Source organism: Sus scrofa, chromosome 8, assembly GCF_000003025.6.
Source record: "Sus scrofa isolate TJ Tabasco breed Duroc chromosome 8, Sscrofa11.1, whole genome shotgun sequence".
In the NCBI taxonomy this organism is placed as follows: Eukaryota; Metazoa; Chordata; class Mammalia; order Artiodactyla; family Suidae; genus Sus; species Sus scrofa.
This window is the reverse complement of record NC_010450.4, coordinates 30,595,463-30,608,228: the sequence shown is the minus strand read 5'-3', so window position 1 is coordinate 30,608,228 and position 12,766 is coordinate 30,595,463. Positions and strand designations below refer to the sequence as shown.

Genomic DNA, 12,766 nt, shown 5'->3' with positions numbered 1-12,766 from the left:
AAGAAATTGGAACGTGCTCTTCTCCAGGTTACCGTGTAATATCAGTGACTTGGGAGAATAGTAGCAGGAAATATTACTGGGAATGTGTATGTAGCATTCTTTTTTTTTTTTTTTAAGAGTTTAAAAAGTACTTTTATTTATTTTTTAATTTTATTTTCCCACTGTACAGCAAGGGGATCAAGTTATCCTTACATGTATACATTACAATTACATTTTTTTCTCCACCATTTGTTCTGTTGCAACGTAAGTATCTAGACAAAGTTCTCAATGCTATTCAGCAGGATCTTCTTGTAAATCTATTCTAAGTTGTGTCTGATAAGCCCAAGCTCCCGATCCCTCCCACTCCCTCCCCCTCCCATCAGGCAGCCACAAGTCTCTTCTCCAAGTCCATGATTTTCTTTTCTGAGGAGATGTTCATTTGTGCTGGATATTAGATTCCAGTTATAAGTGATATCATATGGTATTTGTCTTTGTCTTTCTGGCTCATTTCACTCAGTATGAGATTCTGTAGTTCCATCCATGTTGCTGCAAATGGCATTAAGTCATTCTTTTTTATGGCTGAGTAGTATTCCATTGTGTATATATACCACATCTTCCGAATCCAATCATCTGTCGATGGACATTTGGGTTGTTTTCCATGTCCTGGCCATTGTGAATAGTGCTGCAATGAACATGCGGGTGCATGTGTCTCTTTTAAGTAGAGTTTTGTCCGGATAGATGCCCAAGAGTGGGATTGTGGGGTCATATGGAAGTTCTATGTATAGATTTCTAAGGTATCTCCAAACTGTTCTCCATAGTGGCTGTACCAGTTTCCATTCCCACCAACAGTGCAGGAGGGTTCCCTTTTCTCCACACCCCCTCCAGCACTTGTTTTTTGTGGACTTATTAATGATGGCCATTCTGACTGGTGTGAGGTGGTATCTCATGGTAGTTTTGATTTGCATTTCTCTTATAATCAGCGATGTTGAGCATTTTTTCATGTGTTTGCTGGCCATCTGTGTATCTTCTTTGGAGAAATGGCTATTCAGGTCTTTTGCCCATTTTTCCATTGATTGATTGGCTTTTTTGCTGTTGGGTTGTATAAGTTGTTTATATATTCTAGAGATTAAGCCCTTGTCGGTTGCATCATTTGAAACTATTTTCTCCCATTCTGTAAGTTGTCTTTTTGTTTTCTTTTGGGTTTCCTTTGCTGTGCAAAAGCTTTTCAGTTTGATGAGGTCCCATGGGTTTATTTTTGCTCTAATTTCTATTGCTTTGGGAGACTGACCTGAGAAAATATTCATGATGTTGATGTCAGAGAGTGTTTTGCCTATGTTTTCTTCTAGGAGTTTGATGGTGTCCTGTCGTATATTTAAGTCTTTCAGCCATTTGGAGTTTATTTTTGTGCATGGTGTGAGGGTGTGTTCTAGTTTCATTGCTTTGCATGCAGCTGTCCAGGTTTCCCAGCAATGCTTGCTGAATAGACTTTCTTTTCCCATTTTATGTTCTTGCCTCCCTTGTCAAAGATTAATTGACCATAGGTGTCAGGGTTTATTTCCGGATTCTCTATTCTGTTCCATTGGTCTGTCTGTTTTGATACCAGTACCACATTGTTTTGATGACTGTGGCTTTGTAGTATTTCTTGAAGTCTGGGAGAGTTATGCCTCCTGCTTGGTTTTTGTTTCTCAGGATTGCTTTGGCAATTCTGGGTCTTTTGTGGTTCCATATAAATGTTTGGATTATTTGTTCTAGTTGTGTGAAAAATGTCATGGGTAATTGGATAGGGATTGCATTGAATCTGTAGATTGCTTTGGGTAGTATGGCCATTTTTACAATATTGATTTTCCCAATCCAGGAACATGGAATATCTTTCCATTTCTTTACATCTTCTTTGATTTCTTTGATTAAAGTTTTATAGTTCTCGGCACATAGGTCCTTTACCTCCTTGGTCAGGTGTATTCCGAGGTATTTGATTTTGTGAGGTGCAATTTTAAAAGGTATCGTATTTTTGTATTCCTTTTCTAATATTTCATTGCTGGTATACAGAAATGCAACTGACTTCTGAATGTTAATCTTATATCCTGCTACTTTGCTGAATTTATTAATCAGTTCAAGTAGTTTTGGGGTTGAGTCCTTAGGGTTTTCTATGTATAGTATCATGTCATCTGCATACAGTGACAGTTTGATCTCTTCTCTTCCTATATGGATGCCTTTTATTTCTTTTGTTTGTCTAATTGCTGTGGCTAAGACTTCCAAAACTATGTTGAAGAGCAGTGGTGAGAGTGGGCATCCCTGTCTTGTTCCAGATTTGAGTGAGAAGGCTTTCATTTTTTCCCCATTGAGTATTATATTTGCTGTGGGTTTATCATAAATGGCTTTGATTATGTTCAGGAATGTTCCCTCTATACCCACTTTGGTGAGGGTCTTGATCATGAATGGATGTTGGACTTTGTCAAATGCTTTTTCTGCGTCTATTGAGATGATCATATGATTTTTGACTTTTTTTTTGTTAATGTGGTGTATGATGTTGATTGATTTGTGTATGTTGAACCATCCTTGTGAACCTGGGATGAACCCTACCTGGTCATGGTATATAATTTTTTTGATATGTTGTTGGATTCGGTTGGCTAAGATTTTGTTGAGAATTTTTGCATCTATATTCATCAATGATATTGGGCGATAGTTTTCTTTTTTTGATGGTATCTCTGCCTGGTTTTGGAATGAGGGTGATGGTGGCCTCATAGAATGTCTTTGGGAGTATTCTTTCTTCTTCAACCTTTTGAAAGAGTTTAAGGAGGATGGGCACCGATTCCTCTTTATATGTTTGATAGACTTCGCCTGTGAAGCCATCTGGTCCTGGACTTTTATTTGTAGGGAGTGTTTTTATGACCTCTTCAATTTCATTTCTAGTGATTGGTCTGTTCAGTTGGTCTGTTTCTTCTTGATTCAGTTTTGGCAGGCTGTAAGATTCTAGAAAATTGTCCATTTCTTCCAGATTGTCAAACTTGTTGCTGTATAGTTGTTAACATTCTTTCTGCTAATTTTTAGCGATAGTTTTTAGTGACGCATAGTTTTGTGTACCAGATAAATAGGAATAGACTTCGTATAGGATAGAGTACTTTTCTTAGATGTTTTCAGGGAAACCTAGAGTGACTGAGAGAAAATTTCCTTAAAGTGAGGAAAGTTAGAACTGTATATTTCTTTCATTATGCTTGTTCAGAAAGTAACACTGATGTGTGCACCAAGACTAGAAAGGAAACTAAGTTTAGATTTTTGACGATGAATATTTAGATTAATATTAATTTAAATTACCTAAATAGCACATTCTTACTGAAAAAGAGTAACAGTTCAGATAAAAATGTTCCATCCCTGGAGTTCCCGTCGTGGCGCAGTGGTTAACGAATCCGACTAGGAACCGTGAGGTTGCGGGTTCCGTCCCTGCGCTTGCTTAGTGGGTTGCCGATCCGGTGTTGCCACAAGCTGTGGTGTAGGTTGCAGATGCGGCTCGGATCCCGCATTGCTGTGGCTCTGGCGTAGGCCAGTGGTTACAGCTCCGATTTGACCGCCAACCTGGGAACCTCCATATGCCTCGGGAGCTGCCCAAAGAAATAGCAAAAAGACAAAAAAAAAAAAGAAAAAAGTTCCATTCCTTCATCCATCCCCTTTGCCTTACATAGCTATGTAAATTTAAAAAAAATACACACACACACACGTATTTGAGAGTGGCGTCTTGTAATATTTCTGCAGCTTGCTTTTTCATAACTTAATGTCTTTCGGCTCCCTTCCTTCCTCCTCCTCCTCCTCTCCTTCCCTTCCCTCCCTCCCTGCAGACCCCCCACCCCTAGCCTCTCTTTCAGTACAGAAAGATTCTTACCTCATTCCATTAAACTTCTCCATTTAATTTTTAAATTTAATTTTTCTCATACTCTTATTTTGGATATTGGGTTTTTGATGGGAACATATTTATTTATTTATGGCTTTTTTTTTTTTTTTTTTTTGGCTTTACTAGGGCTGTTCCCTTGGTATGTGGAGGTTCCCAGGCTAGGGGTCGAATCGGAGCTGTAGCCGCCAGCCTACACCACAGCCACAGCAATGCAGGATCTGAGCCTCGTCTGCAACCTACACCACAGCTCATGGCAACGCTGGATCCTTGACCCACTGAGCAAGGCCAGGGGCTGAACCTATAACATCATGGTTCCTAGTCGGATTTGTTAACCACTGCGCCCAACGGGAACTCCAGGAACATATTTATTTATGCTTCTTTGCTGTAGAACATATTAAAATATTAATAAGTGAGCAATTCACAATGAAGCATGTGATCACTGAAAAGAGTGGTATTTCTTGAGGTTAAGTGGCATTCATTTTAAGAATGTATTTTGTCCATCTATATTATGAAGTATGGAATGGGGCTTCCACTTTCTACTTCTCAGGTCCAAAAAAGGGACTTTACATTTATCCTTATTACACTTTTTTTTTTTCTGGAATAAACACATTTTATCCTGTTAGATTCCAGGGTTTTATATCATGATTCTGTCATCTGTTTTTTTTAATCTTAAATTTGAATATTTAATTTTAACAATATAAAATTCTCACTAATTTACTTGTTTAACGAAAATGTGTTTGTTCACTGTATGTACACAACAGTGTATTGGACAATCTATAAAATAGATGAAAGAATAAAGCTTAGTCCTGTCTTCAAGGGCTTAAAGTCTACTGGGGAGATAAGCTTTTTACATAAAAATTGTAATATAAGGAAACAATTAATGGTGTTAAAAATATCTTCCACGGATGTTTAGGCATGAGAGAGGTAGCTTTTATTTTGGAGGTTCAGGAAACTTTTTTTTTTTTCTCCCTTTTTGACTTTTCTAGGGCCACTCCCGTGGCATATGGAGGTTCCCAGGCTAGGGGTTTAATCGGAGCTGTAGCTGCCAGCCTACACCACAGCCACAGCAACGCGGGATCCGAGCCGTGTCTGTGATCTACACCACAGCTCACAGCAACGCCGGATCCTTAACCCACTGAGCAAGGCCAGGGATCGAACCCGCAACCTCATGGTTCCTAGTCGGATTCGTTAACCACTGAGCCACGATGGGAACTCCAGGAAACATTTCTTGTGAGAGAGAAATTTGAGATAAAGGTGAAATGCTTTGGTGGGGTTTAACATGTAGATTTAGATACTGTGTATACTAGAAAGAGAATAATGTGAAGTTTAGAAATCAGTAGTGCTATTTCACATGCATTATTCATTATTTTCTAACTTAATTATATAAAATCTACTTAAAAAATTCAAGTTATATGAGTTCCCGTCGAGGTGCAGTGGTTAACGAATCCGACTAGGAACCATGAGGTTGCAGGTTCGGTCCCTGCCCTAGCTCAGTGGGTTAAGGATCCGGCATTGCCGTGAGCTGTGGTGTAGGTTGCAGACTCGGCTTGGATCCAGCGTTGCTGTGGCTGTGGTGTAGGCAGGCAGCTACAGCTCCGATTCGACCCCTAGCCTGGGAACCTCCATATGCCATGGGAGCGGCTCAAGAAATGGCAAAAAGACAAAAAAAAAAAAATTCAAGTTATAAACTTACACAGATTTAGTTATACCAGATTAATACTACCTTGTATTGTACCTTGCATTTTCTTTAACAAATTTTGTCTTGTATGCTATTATACATTTTTTAAAAACTTTTTTTTTTTACTTACTTCATGGGATGGAATAGTGTTATTTATCATATGACTTATATTTCCTACCTAATTTGATCTTCAAAACTACCTAATATTAAGGCTGACTTGACTTTAAGAAAACTTATTTTCAGAGGATCAATTTTCAATCCAAGGTTTCACAAAGCTTCACTGTGGAAGAATCCTATAGTTCTTTCGATGCCTCTCATCCACTTTTTTTTCCCCCCTCTTTTTTGGCTGTACCTGTGGCATGCAGGAGTTCCTGGGCCAGGGATTGAACGTGGGCCATAGCAGCGACCTGGGCCGCTGCGGCTACAATATCAGATCCTTAACCTGCGGCACCACAAGAGAACTCTATCCACTTATTTTTTCATGTCGTCGAATTTCATATCTTCTACAAATTTGATAAACCTATCTATGTATTTCTTTCTGAATCATTAGTAAAATCATTTAGTATTAAGGGACATGTAAAGAAAGCTTTTCTAAATTGACATGATCCATTATCAGCATTGTGGATATAGCTTTTCAATTTCTTATGAATAGCTTTTCAATTGCTTATGAATGTCAGTAACTGGTGTTACTTGTATTTCTCCATCTTGCTGTAAATTAGTGCTTCTTAAGGGTGAATTTGCCTCCCAGCGGAACTTTGGCACATCTGGAGGGTTATTTTTGGTCATCACAACTAGCGAGTGCTACGGCATCTAGTTGGTAGAGGCCAGAGATGCTACTAAAGGTCCTACAGTGCTCCTGAGAGCCCCTACAACAAAGATTTGCCTCAAAATGTCAATAAGGCACAGGTTACAACCTGCCATAACCTATTGGAAGACAGTTTAGTAGATGCCTTGTTGATGTCCAGACATCCTTATTTCTCCAAGTGCTGTTGCTCATAGAATAAGTGACGGCTTAGGCCAGCATGCTTTATTCTCAGTGAATCTCTCTCTGCTTCTGTTAAATACTTTTTTGACCTGCTCTTAATATTGTTGCACAGAATTGTCACCAAACCTTTCTGCTTCTGTTGTTCTGTAATTGGGGATCTACGTTTTTCTTTTTGACAATTAGGATTCCATTTCTCTTCTTTAATCTTTTAGAGACATCTTCCAATTTATATGATAACTCAAAGGTTAGTGATATCCTTTAGCAATTTCATTTACAAATGCATTTTGGCTAAAACACTGTTGTAGGAACTAGATGCTTTATTATATTTTTTGCCAAGTTTGCACTTCAGTCCTCTTTCAGTAGTGCATATTATGAGACTTGAAAAAAATTCCGTGGCATTTGGAGAGGGAGAATTGAAAAGGGCATAGTGAATAGTGGAGGACTGGAGTATGATTATCAAGTGAAGCATCTTTGAAAACGAACAGACCGTTGTTTGTTCTGGTGACACATATTTTATTGTCAGGCACTTTGAAACTATGAGAGATACAAGATTGTATTCCAGGATGCCAAGGAAGTAGGCTTTTATTGGGAAAATGGCATTAATAATAATAATAAAATAATATACAGGTGATTTATACTTGGCCTTAATACTGAAACCAGTGTTGTTACGTCCTTTCCTGTTCGGGGAAGGAGAATGTGAATGAAATGGGGAATTGCATTGCTGAACCACTCCCTTAACTCTTCTGGCCAGTCAGCTTTCCTTCTGTTATCTGTTTCATGCCTTAGAGTTGTAAGAAGCTCTGGAGAATGTTCCAGTGGCCAGTTGTCCAAGCCTTTCCTCCCCTCACCCTGAACCTCCTTTTTCTTTTTTTGTGAGATGCAGTAGAGACGGAGGAAGGAGGAGAAGGCGTCATAAAATGTTTCACTCTTTTCTCCTGCGTTTGATTTTCTTAGTAATTGAAACCAACTGGGCCTTGGCGTGGACTGTCATTCCCGCTCTGGTGATGACTCGGCACCCGTGTGGTAGATAACATCAGAGCACAAGCCAGTACTTTTTCTCCTAATGATAAATATCATTACCTACCGCCCGAGACCGTGTGAATTATTAAATAGTTTTATTCTTGAAATATAACTGATTCCATTTGATTCAAAGAGGATTTATCAGTAAAGAATCATGACAGCTCTAATTTCTTGATTAAATGTGAGCAGTCTCCGTTTTATTTCATTCCACTGAAGTATATCTGATTTGTCACGTAAATCATTCTGTGATTCACCACAGAATGTCTGATACTTACATCGCATAAGTGGTACAAAGATGGTATGTGTAGTTTTCTCTTCCATCCACTTAATTAGTAAGTATTTATTGAAGACTTGGAACATGCATGAACATGACAGTTTGGATTTTGGACTCAAGAAAGTATTGAAAAGGAACTTAGAAAACTCTAAACACTCAGATTCCCTTTTTTTCTTTTGACTTGTTGCAAAATAAGTTATTTTTAATCTCTGTAACCAAATTTCTCTGGCATGGTCTTCATTAATTTGGTTTTTGTGTGTTTCAGACTGAAGAAAAAAATCAGAATCCCAAACTCTCAGCAGTAGGAACTTCAGAATTCGATTTTTTTTTTTTTTAGGCACCTGCACATTATTTTCTTTCTCTTTCATTTGTTACCCTTCTAAATAATGAATGCATATAACTCAGAGTGGCAAAACAATCTTCTCATCCAGGCAATTCCTCTGCTGTATGTCAGATAATGCTAGTTTAGTTGGGGATTGTTACCACATTCGAGGTTATGTTGTATATAAATAAAAATAAATGGTGTTTTTATAAGGAGTCAGATATCCTGGGGGGAGATTCTGAGTGTTCAGTTGCCCATGATTTTCAACTAGATCACAGAAATTTGACTTAGATCTATTTATCATTATTTTATTATAAGTTTCTGGGGAGAAGAGAACACAGCTTTGCCTTTGGCTTCTGACAAGGCAGAACAAATTTAGGCTCATTAGAAAGCGAGAACAAATGTTCAAAGAGAAAAGCAACCATAACTTTATTTAGAATGTTTCATCTCTACACACTGTGTAGGATCATACAATACTTATTTTACATTTAGGATGGTCACAGCAACGCATATGAAATGACTGTTTTTGTTAAGAGGCTAATTGCATTGTTTGAATCCTTGGCCTTTTTTGCTTGCTTTCCTCATAACATATGGTATAGCCTTTGAAATATCAAGGGTGAAGTGGGTTTTAAGACAGCTAGTTCAGAAGTCGTAATGTAGAGACAGCAGGACTGCCACTTTGTTTAGGTTTTCTGGTGTTATCAAGGCAAGACAGAATTTTGAGATCTGCCTGTGACTTTATAGAACACCTTATGTATTTTCCTGTATTCACCTGGATGAAATGCTCTGTATTTATAAGAAATATTTTTATGCCTAGTCATGAACTTCTTTTCTGTGTTGTTTTTTCCTCATAACTGTAAGAACTATGGAGAAGTGCACAAATCACAGAGCAAATTGTCAAATCAAGCAGGTCGATCTTTTTTTTTTTTTTTCTTTTTGAATAAATATTTTGCTAGAATTGCTCCTGCCTTTCAAGGGGCCCGGAGAGCTATTTATTTTGTGGTTAGTAGATAAAAAGAGACCTTGCATATATAGTTTTTGCTTAATACAATGAAAACATTTGAAATTTCATGCAGAACACTTCCATATTTTTTTTCAAAAATTATGTTTTCAGTATTTATGAAAATGTTTATAAAATTATGTCTGTGTTTAGGTATAGTGTATGTTTTTGATCTATAGTTTGAAGACATTAAAGTTTAAATTCATGTATTCTAAGTTGGAAACTCAGAAGAGCTCTTACTGGTGTAAAGAGATGTGTGGTAGAGAAGGCTAAGAAGAGCTCTCTTTTAAGGATGACATTTAAGTTAAGGCTAACCTAAAGGAACAAAGGGATGCATTTTTTTGTTTTTTTTTGCCATCTTAATTTTATTGTTTTCATAATTTTTTTTTTGAGCTTTGAAATTTGGGCTTAATTTTTAATGACCACATGAATCCATTGCATGACTAGAGCACAATTTATATAGCCCTTCCAGTTTTAATTATTTTTGTTGTTTACATTTTTCATGTTAATAGTGTGATGAATATGTTTATATGTAAATATTTACCAGCACCTCTGATTATCTCCAAGAATTACTATGCTAGACATTAGGAACTTCTTTAAGGATCTAGATATATATTGCTTTCTAGAAAAGTTGTATTAGTTTTCGCTTTCATCGTTAATGTTTATGTTAGTACAAACTCATCACATTCTCATCAGAATTGAGTATAGTAGCTAAAAAATCTATATGACTATTCACAGATTCTCAGAATTATAGAACGGAAAGTCCTAAAAGAATTCGTCTGGCCTAACATTTTGTGGAGGAGGACAATGAATCCCACATAATTAATTAAAATAACAACAGTAAGTCAAAGTCAGGTTAGAATTTTAGTTTTCTGGGCTTCTGGTTTAGCGTTGTTTTCATCGGAGAACACTGTTTTATTATTTATGAATGTCTATTATAACATGGTGAGGTGCTGTACTGGGCACTTTGATTTTGAGTGGTTTGAAACTGTTTTACTATTTGTAGGGAGGAGAACCCAAGGAAGAAATGAAGGCAGTCTTCAAACACTGAGTGTGAAAAAGGATGGATTAAGGAAAATAAGTAGAATTCACAGGGAAGTATTTTGGCTTAATATAAGGAAGAACTTTCCAAAAGAGCACAATAGTGCTAGTCACTAAAGAAAGAGATCATCACATTGAATTATGTTGCTTGGTTTTAGAAGTTTAGAAGTTGCCCAGTGTGTGTGTTTGCCAGGAATGTGGACAATGGAGTCCGTATATTGAATAAGAGACAGAACTAGTTGACTAAAGATAATGTATTGTAAAGAATGTGGTAGAGGAATTTCCTGTGTGCCACAGAGGGTTAAGGATTCAGTGTTGCTGTAACTGTGGTGCAGGTTCAGTCCCTGGCCTGGGAACTTCCACATGCCATGGGTGTGGCCAAAAAAAAAAAAAAAAAAGGAATGTGGTAGAGTACCTGGCATACCTGGCATGTATTTTAATGCTAACTATTATTAATAGTAATTAGATAAAAAGGTACCATGAAGTCCCTGAAGCTAGTGACCAAATAAGTAGAGATATTAAATAGTGAAAGAAGTAAGCAAAGAAAAATAGAGAGGAAGGAGAAACCAAAGCTAAGCCTTTTCTGTCTCAGAAAGCCAAGAGCATAGAGAGTTTCTAGGAGATTGTAAAATAATAGATGTAGATTAAAAAGAAGGAGAAGTGTAATATACAGATGAAAAAGATATGATGAAAGAAATGAGAACTCACCCATAGTTCCCTATCCAGAGATAACAATTGCTAACATTTCATTCTTTTCAGATTTTTGAATGTGATTTTAAAAGCCTGTCTATAAATATATAAATGGGTAGATTTAGATATATCATTAAACATCCTGTTATATCTCTTATGACATAATAAACATGAATATCTTTATTTCAGTAAATATGGATATACATTGTAATTTTCTTTTTTTCTTTTTTTTTTTTTTTGGTCTTTTTGCCATTTCTTGGGCCGATCCCACGGCATATGGAGGTTCCCAGGCTGGGGGTCTAATTGGAGCTGTAGCCACCGGCCTACACCAGAGCCACAGCAACGCTGGATCCGAGCCGCGTCTGCAACCTACACCACAGCTCACGGCAACGGTGGATCGTTAACCCACTGAGCAAGGCCAGGGATGGAACCCGCACCCTCATGGTTCCTAGTTGGATTCGTTAACCACTACGCCACGACGGGAACTCCACGATGAGCATTTTTATACATCTGTCTTTGTGTTCACTGGTTTTATTTTGTTTTCAGACTAATTAGTTAGAAAGGGAAACAATGGGTATGCATATGTGAGGTTTTGATACATATTACAAGATTGCCCTCTACCAGGTTTCTTTAAAATTTACTCTTTTTGAATACTATTGCCTATATGAAGGTCCCATATTTTTACCCTTGCCAGCAAGTCTTTTTAATCTTGATAGTCTTAGAAATTCTTCTTCTTCTTTTTTTTTTTTTTTTTTTTTTTGTCTTTTTGCCTTTTCTAGGGCCACTCCCATGACATGTAGATGTTCCCAGGCTAGGGGTCTAATTGGAGCTGTAGCCGCTGACCTACACCACAGCCACAGCCACGCCAGATCCGAGCCACGTCTGCGACCTACACCATAGCTCATGGTAACACCAGATCCTTAACCCACTGAGCAAGGCCAGGGATTGAACCCTTAACCTCGTGGTTCCTAGTTGGATTCATTTCTACTGCGCCACGACCGGAAGTCCGTCTTAGAAATTCTTGATCTCACTAAATTGCATGCTAGTCTGTTATCTGTAAATATTTATGAGGTTGCTGGAGAAAGGGTTAAGTGGAGAATTGCACATATCTATAATAACATTGTTTCCCTTTCTGTGGCTATACCAGATAGCAGTGATAGATCTTGTCTGAATTATTCTTTAAGGACAGCTCTGGTATTTTAGATAGTAAGGAGGTTCTTGTGTGAAAGGGCAAGAACCCATAACAGGAAAGCATAGTGTAGTGGTTGACTTGGTCCATTCAGTTCTGGGATTTTCTGTCATACTGCTTGTAAACATGGCTTGGTGTAGTGGAAATGGGATGTTAACTGCTTTCGTCATTTTTTAAGTTGGGAAAAAACTAGTAGAGGACTGTCATTTCGGAGACAATTTAATTTAGTTCTCTTTTTCATTAAGTTCCGGAATCCTTCCTGCCCAGAAGTACAGTCGTTGAACTTAAAGCAAACCAAGTAGGAGTTCCTGTCGAGGCTCGGTGTTTAGCAAGTCCTACTAGGAACCATGAGGTTGAGGGTTTGATCCCAGGCCTCGCTCAGCGGGTTAAGGATCCGGCATTGCTGTGAGCTGTGGTGTAGGTCGAAGATGTGGCTTGGATCCCACATTGCTGTGGCTGTGGTGTAGGCTGGTGGCTACAGCTCCAATTAGACCCCTCGCCTGGGAACCTCCATATGCCATGGGTGCAGCTCTAGAAAAGGCAAAAAGACAAAAAAGAAAAAAAAGCAAACCAAATAAAAAATTATAAAATTTAACAAGCTCTTAGATAAGATTACAAGTCTTATATACACTCAATACATTTTTAAGTTTGTACTTAGTGCCTAAGAAAATGTATTGGTTAATTATACTTAGGAGGTTTCAGTTT

General features: G+C 37.8%; 1 protein-coding gene across 4 annotated transcripts in view; it reads left to right on the top strand.

Annotated features, from left to right (window-relative positions):
- RFC1 (replication factor C subunit 1) overlaps positions 1-12,766 on the top strand; it is an 83,564-nt gene that overhangs the window by 27,704 nt on the left and 43,094 nt on the right. The window contains exon 1 of one of the 4 annotated variants that reach the window (XM_013978598.2): positions 9,908-9,981. The exons of the other annotated variants lie outside the window; for them this stretch is intronic. The gene's annotated coding sequence lies outside the window, so the exon portion shown is untranslated. Of the gene's footprint in view, positions 1-9,907; positions 9,982-12,766 lie in introns of those variants that run through there. 4 annotated transcript variants of the gene reach the window in all.